The sequence below is a fragment of the Solenopsis invicta genome, chromosome 1 (assembly GCF_016802725.1).
Source record: "Solenopsis invicta isolate M01_SB chromosome 1, UNIL_Sinv_3.0, whole genome shotgun sequence".
NCBI lineage: Eukaryota > Metazoa > Arthropoda > Insecta > Hymenoptera > Formicidae > Solenopsis > Solenopsis invicta.
Genome location: NC_052664.1, coordinates 15,572,089 through 15,586,711, shown reverse-complemented (window position 1 = coordinate 15,586,711; position 14,623 = coordinate 15,572,089). Strand labels below are relative to the sequence as shown.

Here is a 14,623-nt window from a genome sequence, read left to right as displayed (position 1 = left end):
GTGGTTCGAGGCTTACTTTAAAACCAGGTAGTTGTTACATAGATTTGAGTCATGTCTCATAGCAATCACATGGTATAGATTATATTTTGTGAAATCATATGTATACAAGCTGCATTAACATCTTCTTCCAACATCTTCTTCGGAGCAAAATGCCAGTATGTACAAAAATATAATTTTTCGAGCTTGCCACTTTTATTAAACTGACTATGGATTAAAATTTTGGATGCCTTTATGCAATTATAAAAATTTTAAATTTGTAAAATACCGTTCAAAGCTATAAAAGTATGAAAATGTAAGAAGTTACTGTCCAAATTATCCATTTATCCATTTATGTTTTACAACTCGTTTTTGTGTTTCTATAATTTAAACTTGTGACATCTTTCCTTATAGGAGATGGCATCTTGTATACAAGGATGCCACCCAGTCAGAAATGATAATAGAATTGACGTCGATGTCGATTCGATGATTTCGATGTTAAACCGACGTCGGTTTCATTATCATTTCTGGTTGGGCAGTTTTGCAGAGCTTAACTGATTTTCTTTTACAAAAAATTTGAAATATATCAAAATTTTAATTACTTCTATAAATAAAGGTCTCAAGAATATCAAGAAAACAATTTTTCATAGCTTAATTCCATAACAAGATAAAAGTAGTCCAGAAAAAAACTTAAGTGTGACATTTTCTTGACTTATATATAATTTTCAATATTCTTTGATTTTTGAACAATTTTATCATCGTTCACAAATAAAATTTTATACGTGGTGAGATAATATTTTGTATTTTTACAAACACCTTGTGCTGTACCTTATCAAAGAATGCAAGAAAGGTCCTTTAAATTTTGTACGAAGCTGTAATACTATCTTCAAAATTTGCACGAGAGTGCAGTTAGTGGAGAGTCACGAAATCTGTCGCATTCGTTACGTTAGTCAGGGAAACGAGGAAAGTGCAACGCGCCGCTGTGTGAAAACTACAAATTGTTACACGACGGCTGGCTGGACATGGTCGGGAGATGCAGTCAACCAGTCTGAAACGTGTTAACGCTCTAACTTGATTTCCGTAATTACTCTTCATTGGACGAGAGCAAAGTTCAAAAAACCATCCGCCGCAGAAAATGTTTTAAAGTCGATGCATGCAACTGCACGGCATATGACTGTTTTTTATAGCGCCTTTTATATCACCAAAATGAAAATAAAAACTTTGAAATTACCTTCTTTGTGCGACCTTGACAATCTTGATATACCATAACACGCATAGTTTTGAGAAAATAAAATTATCAAAATATTGATCATTTTACATATTATTTTACGTTATATTTAAGAAGTATATAACTAAACAATAATTAAATCATCGTAAGGATCATATTCATTCACTCATGATCAAATATCATTCATTTCGATGTGATCTTATAAATTGAAAATAAAATCTGTTAAATTATGCTTTTTGTAAAAACCATAATATCGAATAAAATAAGACAATCAAAATAAACTGTAATTTTTCAAAAATTACAAAAAATTACAGATTTATTTGAAAAATTAGAGAGAGATGAATGTTAAAATTCGTTTTCTCGCACAGATCATAACTAACAATAAGTTATATTGACTTCAAATCTGTCAGAAGAAGTAGACAAGCATATGTCTATATGATTTATATGCACGACTTTTTATCTATGCCAAGCCGTTGCGTAGAAATAAAAGGTATGGTCAATGGTTGATAACATCACCCTCGTAAAATTTCGGGTTGACTGCTTAGGTACCAATAAATCTAAAGGATCACGACAGAAAGGAAATGGTCCGAACATTTCGAGTTTCATCAGGCGAAAATGAGGTAGTAATGTAAGCAGAAAGAGCAGATGCTTGCGCGTTTTCCGTGAAATTATATCAATATTTAAAAGTTAAAACTTATGCATTTAAAAATTTTTTTAGATTCGGTTTAAAAGCTCTCAATTAAGTTTGTTATAGAATTGTGTTTCAGAGTCATCGACTTCTGTGATATTCTTACTCGATATGACACTGCATGAACGTGATCCGCAGGTAATATCGTAGGTTATTAATAAAAATTCTAAAAAAAATAAAAAAAGATACGTTGTGCTTTATATGGCTATACTTTAAATAAAAAAAATTTGTAAAAAAAGACGAGCTGCTTATATCTCATTAAACAACAATCGCTGGTAATAAAAAATGCTGGTTTTAATTAATGTAGATAAGGTGTCATATTAATATATATCATCAAAAGTCTATTTTTATTTACTCAAAGAATTAACTAATTTTGAACTTATTTTTCCTTGGAAAAAAAGTTATTTATTTTAATTTTCAACATTTTAAATATATATTTTCGTTAAGCAAAAATTTGAAATTAATAAAAAACAAGATTCAGTTTCTTACATAAAAATCAATTTAACTATCGTTTATTATTTTTATTATTAATTATTATAATTTATCAAGCTCATATTTACTCTATTAAAAAATAAAAAAAATATCTCATGTATATAAGTCTCATAACAAATACATAACTTCATAACAAAATATCATTTAGAAGAAAATGTAAGCGTACAAATAATAATAATTGAATGTTATATAAACCAGCAAATATTATTATACATTTTTATATATTCTATAAATATATAAAAATACATCAGTATTCCAATAATGAAACAATTTTTCTAAATCTCTAATATCTGCGGCTAAGAAGACGTCCGACCATGATGCAGGCGTATATATACTGCACCTTCTATCAATCACCATATCGCTACGTCGGAATATATGCAAAAAAGGCATGCACAGTGAAGCCGACACAACAATAGGGTGAACGACCGCAGTGAAAAATGACAGCGTAGCAGCAAGCTTGACTTTTATGCAAAAGTCACCTCAGAATATCACGTTCAAACGTCCCTTCGCCGTTGAATTGTCCGCGAATTTATGCCACAAACGCTCATAAATTCGCAGAAAAAGAAAAGGAATGCGTAATAGCACGGTGAATTAGGGAGAAGATTGTCCCATTTGGTGACGCGAGATGCAAAACTTTGCTTTTTTAACGAACGTTTGAACGTTCTCACAGCGGTAGTAACGTTAGAGCAATGCAAATTACAGCCATACATCGAAAATCTTGTTACAAATAAAATTCGTAAGCCGCAATAAATATTATGGTAATATGTCCATTAAGAGTTATAAACGACGTCGACCAACAAGTTTTTTTAAAATACCGCGAAATATCTGATGATTTACAATACGGTAATCTTCCATGTATGTCACGAATATTAAAGCAAAAATATTTTGGAATAGTTGTACTGCATACACATATATATGTCCTAAAAATTGTACATTTCAAATTGTTCATAATAAAAAGCAGATTAAACATATATATATTATATAATCGAATATGCAGATTTTAAGACATTTTATTTTAATTCTCATAAGAATTATTATTATTTGTCAATAACAACCTTAAAATGTAGTATTCATGTGAGAGATTTGTTATAATACGTATGAGCAACGAAAACATTAAAAAGAGAGAAAGTAAAAAGATTTATTAATTCATTATAGTGGTCAATGTATTCAATAACGTTCGGCAGAATATACTTTAGCAGTAAAGTTTTCATTGACGATATTGAGAGGAGCTAATGCCCGAGAAACGTTTCTCAAAGTGGTGGCGAACAGGATACGGATGTCTACCACCTGCCTTGGTGAAGTAGATTTCTAACGGAAAGAAAGTCTATCGATTTCATTGCTTATCTTGACTTTTAGAACGTGCTGAACGAGTCCAGTCACATATCTCTTGCGCGCCGTATCTCGTCGCCTCGATCTTCTTTGTGCGCCGGCGCTTTTATTTTCCCTCATCTCGAGTAAAAAGTTTACGGCGGCATCTCTTGATCACTGAATGTCTGCACCTCTCCGTATAACAGTCTACATTTCCGCGGAACCGTATGTATAATTTGTTACGAGACGTTAACGCCGCAGCACGACCGCACCACCAGTCTCTACCTAACCTAAGGAAGGAAGGTACCCGCGAATCTCACAACAATGCGATCATCTTACTACCTGGGAACATTCGAGTATATCGTTTTTTTATGAGACACGTAGTCGATGTCACTCCAAAAAAGAACACCGAGGCGACACCAGCGGTGTTTTATGAAGAAGATATAAAATAGACTCGGAAATGACGGTGGATACGTTCCACGCTGTCACGTTCTACACGATTTATGCGGTCACAGTACTTGTAATTTGTGTAGTTCTGTCCACAAGAAACGCAGAAAATAAAAGAAAATAGTACTAGTGGGAAAAACTATAAAAATCTAGGTATCGTTGCTTCTTATGACTGTTAAGAAAACTAAACTTTAGTCATTAAATACATTAACATCTGTAAAGGGTAACATGGACGGGTTAAAATTGGGTGATCACAGAAGATTACCGTAAAATTTTAAATAATAGGAATATCACTAAAATTCTTAATAACTCTAATATTCTTAAAGTAGAGAGATATTTGACCGTTACTGTGACAACACAAATTAAACAAGAATGCCTTCTACGATCGTAGCTAGATCTTAGTGCTTGTATTTATTCTAATATTGTAATATTCTTGTATTTATCTACTATTCTTCTTAACATGACTCTTGCACATGTCTATAATTTAAAATTAATAAATCATAAGAAATTTTTTTCGAAATATAAGCAAATCGAGTATAGAGAAACTCTTTCACTTTAGAATACACTTTTCATTATAATTTCACTATTCAAAGTTTCTTCAAAAATTTAATTATAAAGCCTTTATAAAAATTTCTATTAATTATACTACTTTTTTATATTTATTTTTACCACTGACACTATCTCTACATCAAATTAAAGAATTTTTACATCATGTGCAATTTGATTAATAATACTGCTAATTTTAAAGCACAATATGATACTTTGGATTTAACCCATTTTTCTTCTTCTCTGGCTTTATAATTATGTGCAATTATGTGCATCCACGAGAAATCCAGAAACTCGATTTTTCATTTCCTCCAACGTCGCTCAACAACAGGTAATTTCCTCCTTTCCAGTGTTTACGTTAGCTATATAAAATTATCTAGATGATAAAATGGCTTTTCCTTATCTTTATCTAGATTGTTAGAATGTGTATTATCTCCATCTTTACTTTATATAAAAGTATTATCTTTTTCAAATTATCTAAGTTAATATAAGTAACAACAAATACAAAGTATTATCCTTAGCATTAACATCCAAATTACCATTTAACCTAACAGGAAAATTTTTGAAGTGATAACAACAGATTGCACAATTCATAAAATAGTAGCTCAGTGTAAAAGGCGCTTCCAAAAATGAGTGGTTCGAAAACTTTTACAAGAAACTTTGTCAATCATAGTGTGAGTTCCTCTATATTTTTCAACTTTGACTTTTATACACATATTGCTGTAAATCAAAAGAAAAGTATTCTTTGTCAGATTGAATAATTTGAAAAGAACTTTTGTTTTTAGGAAACAAAAATTTATAAATAAAAATAAAAATATATTGTTTTTATACTTTAAATTGTTTTGCTTAACAACATTATATAAAAATTATCTAGATAAAATAATATATAATTTTATCTCTTATCTAAATAAATTTAAAAGTAAATCATTTTTATCTTAAAATGTATTTAAGATGACGTATCTAAGATACATTTACATGTAATTTACTTTATCTTTATTTAGATAATTTTAATTATCTAACAACATTCGCGCAACATTCTTATTATATAACAATTCTTCGAAATCCTAGCGTACAATGTAATCAAGGAAGTCATTGAACGAAAATGATATTACGTCAATACTTTCTGATGTACAAGGGTTCGGGAACAATGGATAGGTCAAATGTTAAATGAACACAAATCCTAAGATTTCACAGTTCGGATTCAAAATCGGTTTTGTGGCAATTCAATTTCACAAGAAGAAAGTTGAAAAGGTGGAAAGGACCATTGCCTAGGTAGAAAGACACATCTACTGGGAGATGCGGGATGTGAGGAGGATCCGCATAGGGTTGCCAAAGTTTGGCGGAAGTAGAAAGTTCGACGATCGTAGCATCGAATCTACTATTAGATCGCGAATACGGCTCGGCCTATTCTCGACAATCAGATTTTGGTCGGGGACATTTTGGAGAAGAGTAAACTTTAACGATAGTGATCTGTAGAACAAGCGAGATCGCTCGATCTCGTTTTTAGTATTTGACTGCAGATAGAGTTCTAATACTATTTTAAAGAAGTATTTGAAAGTGCAGATAAAAGAATTTTATCATAAAAATGAAGATATTGTTTTAATTTTAATGATAAAGCATTTATCCCAAGCGAGATAAAATAATAAGAGAAAAATTTTGTTTGAATTTTTTCATCTGAAACTTCTCTGTTCATCGTTTTTAAATTTTTCAATAGATCGTGAATACCGAGGTAGCATCTAAAATTATTGATATTATCTTGATACATAATGCATTGTGCGCTCATGGAATTAAAAGATACTTATTATCGATAAAATATCAATAAATGCTTCATGTTTATTAATTCACTCAAATCACTCGGCAAAATTTTAATTAACAAACTCAGTTTGTAATTCAAAAACAGAAATATGAATCTGATTTGGAAGAGGATTTGTATGTAAATAAAATATTAATTACAATTGAATAAGTTAAAATAATAGTCTCGTTCATTGTTTTAAATTAAGTGATATTATCATCACAATTTTGTTTTAAAAATACATTTTTACTCTATGCAGACAAAATAAAAAAATTGTTTAATTGTAAAATTTATTTTCTTTTATAAAATATGTTCAGTGAGTGTAGAATTCAAAATAACGCACACACACACTTTGATTTAAAAAAAAATAGTTAATTCATGAAAATTTCGCTTTTAATTAATTCAATTTTTTTCTTCATTTTTTTATTACAATTTTTCTTGCAATCTAACAAATCTAAATGTCATTTACTTACTAATATCATTCACAATTATCAAGATATTTTAATCCCTTAAAAAAGGGGGAGGGGGGGGGACAATACAAGAGATCAACCCAAATATATGTATATCAAAGATTCTGAAATTTCATATAACAAAGTTTACATATTTCATGTTTTATCTTGATAAACTTTTCATGTGCAGCTCATGAGATTTACCTACATTATAACATTAAAGAAATAAAAAGTAAACTTATTATCGATAATACTATGAAGTCAAGATAGGTGTCTAAGTTTAAAATGTAATTATCGATTACGGAGTGAGCGTATAATTGCATTGTGAAATATTTTATGAACATAACAGACTTGTGTGGAACTTTGTAGAACATATTTCAATTTATCTCAATTTTCAAAAATTGACACGATATATCTTCCATAAGATAATTTCCTAAATTAAAATTTTATGTTTTATAAATTTCCAATTTAAAAAGAGTAAATTTATGTGTTGACAATTATTAGGTACAATATATATAATTTAGATCCATATAAGGTAAAACATTTCTGTGTCTAAACCAGCGTTGATCACATTCACTTAATTTAGCACACAATAAATTACTGCTTTTGTTAATTAAAGAAATTAATTAAAGTATGAATAACTGAAAGAATTCGGGACTGTAGGTGAGTAGTTTGTTCGAGTATCGGGTCGTCTGTGAAATTTTGTTACAAAGCAAAGTTCACGAGTCGGTAACAGGAATGGCCCGAAGGACGCTGCCGTAACTCCTCGGGAGTTTCGGCGGATCGAGAAACTTCGGCATGCTACGCAGAAAGTTGCCCGCCGCTGAGAATACGACCACTTGCTGCTCTGGTCCGGCTTTCGAGGCCGGCAACTTTTGCTTTCCGACGATGGCCCGTCGTGTCTGTTATCACCTGTTTTCCGATGTTTGAGTCTGTTAATTCTAATTGCGATCCTTTGTGTGTGAGTTGTACCTTTGTTGTTTCGTGATTTCATGAGACAACTTATTATGACAAGCTATTTAACTTCTTTTTTTATCAGAAAACATGTTGAAAATTCATTAATTACGAAGAAATGTAAAATTAAATAAACGAACGAATAAGTAAAAATCAAGAAACGAGCAAGTTATAAATTAGAGATAAATAAACAATAACATATATTAAAGCTCAATTTAACGTTGTGAGACTCAATATCGCAATTTTTTGAACATGTATGTACGTTTAGAACTCACTTGTCTTTTTTCAACATGTATCGCAAACAAATTACTACTAATAGGTATTTGTCTGCGATAGTAAGATGCTAAAAAAAGACAAGTAAATCTGAAACGTACATGCTCAAAAAATTACACAGGTTACAAGTTAAATCTCACAATGTTAAATTTGACTTTAATATATATCATTGTTTATTTATCTATAACTTATAACTTGCTCGTTTATCGACCTTTACTTATTCGTCGAATTGCTTATGCATTAATCGCGAGTTTCGATAGTTTATTTGTATTTTAAAATCAAATCTTTTCTACACGAAATATTACTCAAAATAAGAAATCGATATTCCCATTGCGAGGAAGCACAGATCTTCCGCTTCAAATCTAAATAAAATATTGTTATGACATTAAACATCAGCTTTAGGATACGGAAAAGATTTCAGACAAACTCATTGTATATTAATCGAATTTTAAAGCGAATACTAAGAAATTAGAAAAGAACAAGTAAGGCCCAAACTAGTCTCGTGTTTGTTAGGTGAAAAAAAAATTTTAAATTAACTTAGATTCATTTTTTACATTCTTGTTTATTGCTCATCTTTGACCTTTATGTTAAAATTTTTAGAAAAATCCACTTTTAAATTAACTTTTATTTCAAAATACTTTCATTAACTTCAAGTGTATGACAGATATAAAGATAACAAATCATTTCTTCCTAGTTATCTTTAACTGAAGAAATAAGAAATTATACTAATTCAAAGACTTTGAGCAATGGATGTGCTATCTAAAGTACTGTATCCTGATTGGACAGACTTTAAACGGATTATATTTTGCGCAAAAACCCTTCATCTTTTTCTCGCAAAGGATATTCCATCCTCTTCAACGTTCATCGAAACTTATATTTTTAAATTCATGTACCACCAGATAAATTGGTTCTCCTCAATAATTTCTTTCTCGGTACTTTCTATCGTTAAGAAAACTGAAGTACAATTAAAAGTCATGTTGCACATGTTTATATTAATAAAGACTTTTTATTTTTACACATTCTCATATATTTGGTAGAAATAATATTTATTTTAATATTTTACGTGTATTTCTCTTAAATACACCTGCCTGCGTCGTTACACAGTAAATACGATTGAATAGAACTAAATATCTGTTTTACATCACTAGCATTTTTTAAAATATGTCTACATATGCAAATATATGGATAAAAAAACTTTTCTGCTTTTTTCTAAAGTAAAAACATCTAAAACTAAAATTTTTGGGAAACTCGTACCTACTGGTGTAGCCCAATCAAATTCGCTATCAATTTTTTTTTATATTGTACAATTTAAAATAAAATGTCACGTTCTAATTGTCACTTCGCATTCAGAGTTGCCAGGTTAGAGGATTTTCCCTCAAATATAAGTTTTGTTATTATAACGGAAAACTTTTTGGGTAGAAAAAAATTTAGAAAAATTTTTAAAGAAGAGAAAATACAATCTATAATATTTTTATTCTTCCAAAAAAACATAACAGTAACAATTAACAAAACCCAAATTTGAAAAAAAGTCTTCAAAATTTCTAGCAACTCAATTCGCATCACTACTTAGTAACAATATAAAAAGTTTGATCTTTTCTTCGTATAAAAACAATATAACAAAAAGGTTTAAAAAATGCAATAGCATAATTAAATTTTATATTATTATAACATCGCTAATAATTACAAAACTTTTTATATTTAAAATAAAGTGAATGTAATATTAGATGCGATTTATTAGTTCTGTCAAAATTAAATTTTTAATTAAATTAATCTCCAATATATCTAATGCATCTTTGATATTAAAAATGAAAAGTAATGCAGTTATTAATTTAATTGTAAATTAAACATGTTGCTAAATAAATATTCCTGTAAATTTTACGTATAAAATACACCACGATTAACATAACGATTGGATTATAAAAGATGATGTAATAATTAAAAGCAATCATAAGAATATTACATTCGTCAATAGCGGAGAAAAGACTGCAAACAGACGACAGTTTTATGGCGTATTATGGCAAATTTTCTAGACGTTTATAGCAGAATTTAAACTTGCGCGATTTTTTGCAAACAGCATCTACAGTCTAGCGTGGTTAATTGTAGCCCGAAGACATCCGCCCTTCCATTTCGAACTTTTAACGATATTCAACTTGATATAAAAATAATACGCTAGTCCGACGAATATGAGTGATACAGAATTGCGGAAACCGGACAATCGAGGTGAAAGAGATCCATGAATCTATAAACGATCTCGCGCGTCGCTTACTGTGATATACACCCTTATCGATTCAGCCTCGTATTATTCTCTGTCAGACTGATTTCAAATAAATCACAAAACACGACGGAAACACGCAAGCTTCCATCGTTGGACGCTATGATCCGAAAGTAAATTGGAGTCCATAATTGAGATTGGACTATTTAAAAAATAAGAAACTTCAATTAAAAGCTCGAAAAAAATTGTTGACTTGCTGTCGACATTACTCATAACTTTCTTATCTTTTCAGGAAAAATTTATCTTAACGAGAATTCTTTTGAGAATTTTCTTTTGCAAGTTTTTTTTTGTATTTTTACATCCTTCTAAAGATAAATATTATTCTCATGAGATATTCACCGTTCTTGTAGTAACCTGTATCAAATCTTTTAAAAATGTTATAAATCTGATTGCGTGCATTTATATCATAATGATTTTAAACGTTTTCTATGTTATGATTTCGAGAAAAATATAATAACTTTCACAGAAAAGTAATATGATTTAAAAAAGTAGATGAAAAGAAGATAATTAATATTATATTTTTTAATAGGATTGTTAAAGTAAAGTCGAATATAGAAATGTATAAATTGAGATTGATGTAAAATTTACATTGTAGCTATTCCAGCATGTTTGCCTTCAGTATTACACGAGACGTGATAAAGTCGAAAAGCAAATGATGGTCCCATATATCGTTGTTAGATCATTTATTCATACATTTATTTACGTTCTCATCTCTCTAGCTTTCAACTCTGCCTTTTCATCTTACAAATATTTTGAAACTATTCTATGATGTCAACTGATGATAAAATTTTGTTCATTTCAAATTATTTAAAAAAAAGGTTAATATTTTGTCACATGTAACGCTTTAATAAGATATTTATAAAATATGAAACTTAAAAAAGGAAAAAATATAATTTTTTAATTTAAATTTGTTGGTACACTTTATGGTAACGATATAGAATACCAATTGTATGGAAAAATATAATTAAATACAAATTAGATTTATAACGTTTAATAAGTTATTTTTGTATAATTATATATATATTAATAAAAATTTTATATTACAAGAGAAGATGGTATTATGGACCATGTAAGTATTATAAGCATCTATATCATTTCTGTTATTAATAGATAATGATAATAATTATTTATGATATTTTTACTTTAACTTGTGGAAAATATTGAGCTACGTAGTCAATGTCTATAAAACCTGTAGATAAAGTCCGATTTTGTGATTCTCTTCCGTGCTATGACCAGAAACAAAGTTGTATTGTAAATTTTAAGATTACGTCTACATGGATTATTTCTGTACTATTTATCTTTACACTAAACTTTTTCATGTAAACAAAAGAAACAACAAATAATTATAAATTGGATAACTCAATATAGAAAAAGTAAATTAAGTTATAAAATTGTTAATATATTTGTGACTTTAGTATTAATAAAATAAAAATATACTATATTACAAATAAAATACAATTTCCATTTTTCTGACAAAATCTGAATTTTTTATAATCCATTAATTATTTTTTACATAAATAATATATAAAACATAATTTACATTGTATACATGTAATATAGATTATTTATATATTTTATGCATAAACGCTCAAGATGACTACGGTGAGAAGGATTAGATAAACAATTAATCTGATAGCCATTTTTGTCTATTTAACCAATTTCACTTCTGGACTACCTACAAAAATTACTTTCGGAATTTATAGACATTGTCAAGATTTATAAACATTGAAGTATATAATGGAAATGCATATCTTCTACTTTAGTTAATTGTATGTCAATTTGATATACAATTGTAAATAGATTGTCAAATTAATTCACTCACCGATTGTTGCTGCTGCTGCAGTAGCATTCCCTTTCTGAAAATATAATAAATATAGTTATTCATAAATAGAATATTATTTATTATTAATCTAACATATTTTATTTTATTTATAAACGTGAGATCAATAATGTATTTTATGTAATATACATTTATCATATTCTTTTAGTCTTTCAACTCAGTAAAACAAATTAAATATTTTAAATATTTTTTAATGTTAGAATGCATCAAAGAAATTATTACAACAGCAAAAATAAATATACTTAATCAGAATATTTCATAATTACATACAAATTTTATTTAACCGTAATCTCATGGTAATTCTTTTACACAAAAATATTACATGTTGTATTTTACAAATTTTATCAAACGTAAGAATAAAATTTTTATAGTCCACTTTACACAATTCATAATTTGTGACAGAATTGAAAACAGAATTCTATTTATATTTTTATATCAAATTATGGCTGCATTCCAAAATTCACTGCCTGTACTGCAAATCTACAGTTTACATTACTATAAATTTTCAGTACTAGTAGTGAATTTCAGAACGCAGCTAATGTATAGAATATCTAATTATTTTTTTCTGTTGAGTTATTAAAAATATTACATATTTATAAAATATTGTATAAAACTATGATATGGTTATTAAAAAATGCATGTAAATGTAATAAAAACAAATCATGGAAAATTCTTAAAAAATAACTTCAGTTTAAATAATATACACAATTATAGTAATATCTGCTTGTAGAAATAAACATCGTGAACATAAAAGAAATATTTGATGTAAGTTACAACATATTAAAAGAAAACAAAGCAAAGTATACTTAAGATGGTACATAAACTTTTAGTCGAAGATCTAATAGTATATCAAAACTTTTTAAGATTAAATAGAAAACAAGTTTAAGATTTACTTAAAGATGTTTTAGCTGTACAATACAAGCTAAAAGTTATCAAAATTTAAAGACTGAAAGCTTATTTAAATTTATTCTTTTTTCTCTCCTAATCAACGACAAAAAAGTTTGGTTACGAATGCTCAAATAGACAAGCATACTTCTTATATTCAGTTTAATTAACAAGTAAACTTGCTCATGTAGCCAAGAAGACGTCATATAAATAACCAAATATGACAGGCTGCATTCCAATATACATTGCCAGTACTGGAAATCTATAGTACACGTAACATGATTGTAACTATAGATTTTCAGTACTGGCAGTGAATTTTGATACGCAACCACAATAAATTGTCATTTATAATTCACAAGTATTTGTACGCTGTGCATATTTCATCATGCGTCTTGTTTGATCACACGTTTTCTACATAAAATTATAAATAGAATTCTGTCTTGGATTCTGTTGCAAATTATAGATCGTCTAAAGAAGGCTTTATACTTAAATTACAAAAACACAAATGCAAGAACGCAGAAATACAACTCTTAATACAATGTTTACCAAGTTGCTCCACAGATGCTATCTTCTGGCTCTAAGTCTGCTGACAACTCGTTCTGTTGTTTTCGAACCGTACACACGCCTGTGTCCGATACTCTATTCGACACTTTCGATATTACACGAATAATGTATGACACACAAATACGAATAAAAGACGAAAACACGCGTAATAGTGTCAAGAAATATTTAACAAGAAACGAGCGACCAACGCGTCACGTCACTAGAGACAGCGGCGAGAGTCGTTTAAACAGATGCACGCGTAGATAGAAACGAGATTGCAAATCTTGTATCCGACATGATCGCACGACGACTAATAGCGATTCACTTGACATTCGCGATATTCTACTGCGTGGATGAAATATCCCATTCCAGCGAACACGCACGCGCTACGCAACAAGCACACACGATACCCGCGTTTCACGAATAAGAACAACTTTTACGTACAACATTGCGACTCACTGTGTATCAGAATAATCGTCTACAGTTACATTGGCATTTTCGAGACCGTATTTGTACATAATTCGGGCTTGGGGCACGCGAGAAGCACAGAGAGACGCTTTATTGTAACGTTCGACAACCGGCGAAACAGTAAACAAATATGGTGCGATATGACGACGTAGCAGTGGCGCCCGCAGCGACGGCAGCGACAGTCACGGTGGCACTAGCGCCGCGACGGTGATGGCGCAACGGCAGCTCAACGACGATTGTCGAGCGGCGGCGGAGATGGCCGAAGCGCCGCGCGCCGAGCGACGCGTCAGCTACCTTACGTGAGTAGTGGGGGAAGCGTCCGAGCGGTATAGACGTAGCGTCGCGGCACGGCGTGGCCTTGTCGGACGTTGACCTTGCGCTGCGATCAACAACCTGTTCGTCGGTTAGCAGCGTGCGCCGCAGCTAACGTAGTCTCAACTCCACAATTTTATATTGGCGAGA

General features: G+C 29.9%; 1 protein-coding gene across 1 annotated transcript in view; it reads right to left on the bottom strand.

The window, feature by feature from the left end:
* Window positions 1-14,330, bottom strand: part of LOC105194346 (glutamate receptor ionotropic, kainate 2) — a 305,511-nt gene extending 291,181 nt beyond the window's left edge. Inside the window, exons 1-2 of the mRNA XM_039447762.1 lie at window positions 13,697-14,330; window positions 12,248-12,281 (exon numbers count right to left, since the gene is read on the bottom strand). The gene's annotated coding sequence lies outside the window, so the exon portion shown is untranslated. The remainder of the gene's footprint in view (window positions 1-12,247; window positions 12,282-13,696) is intronic.
* Window positions 14,331-14,623: the final 293 nt, after the last annotated feature.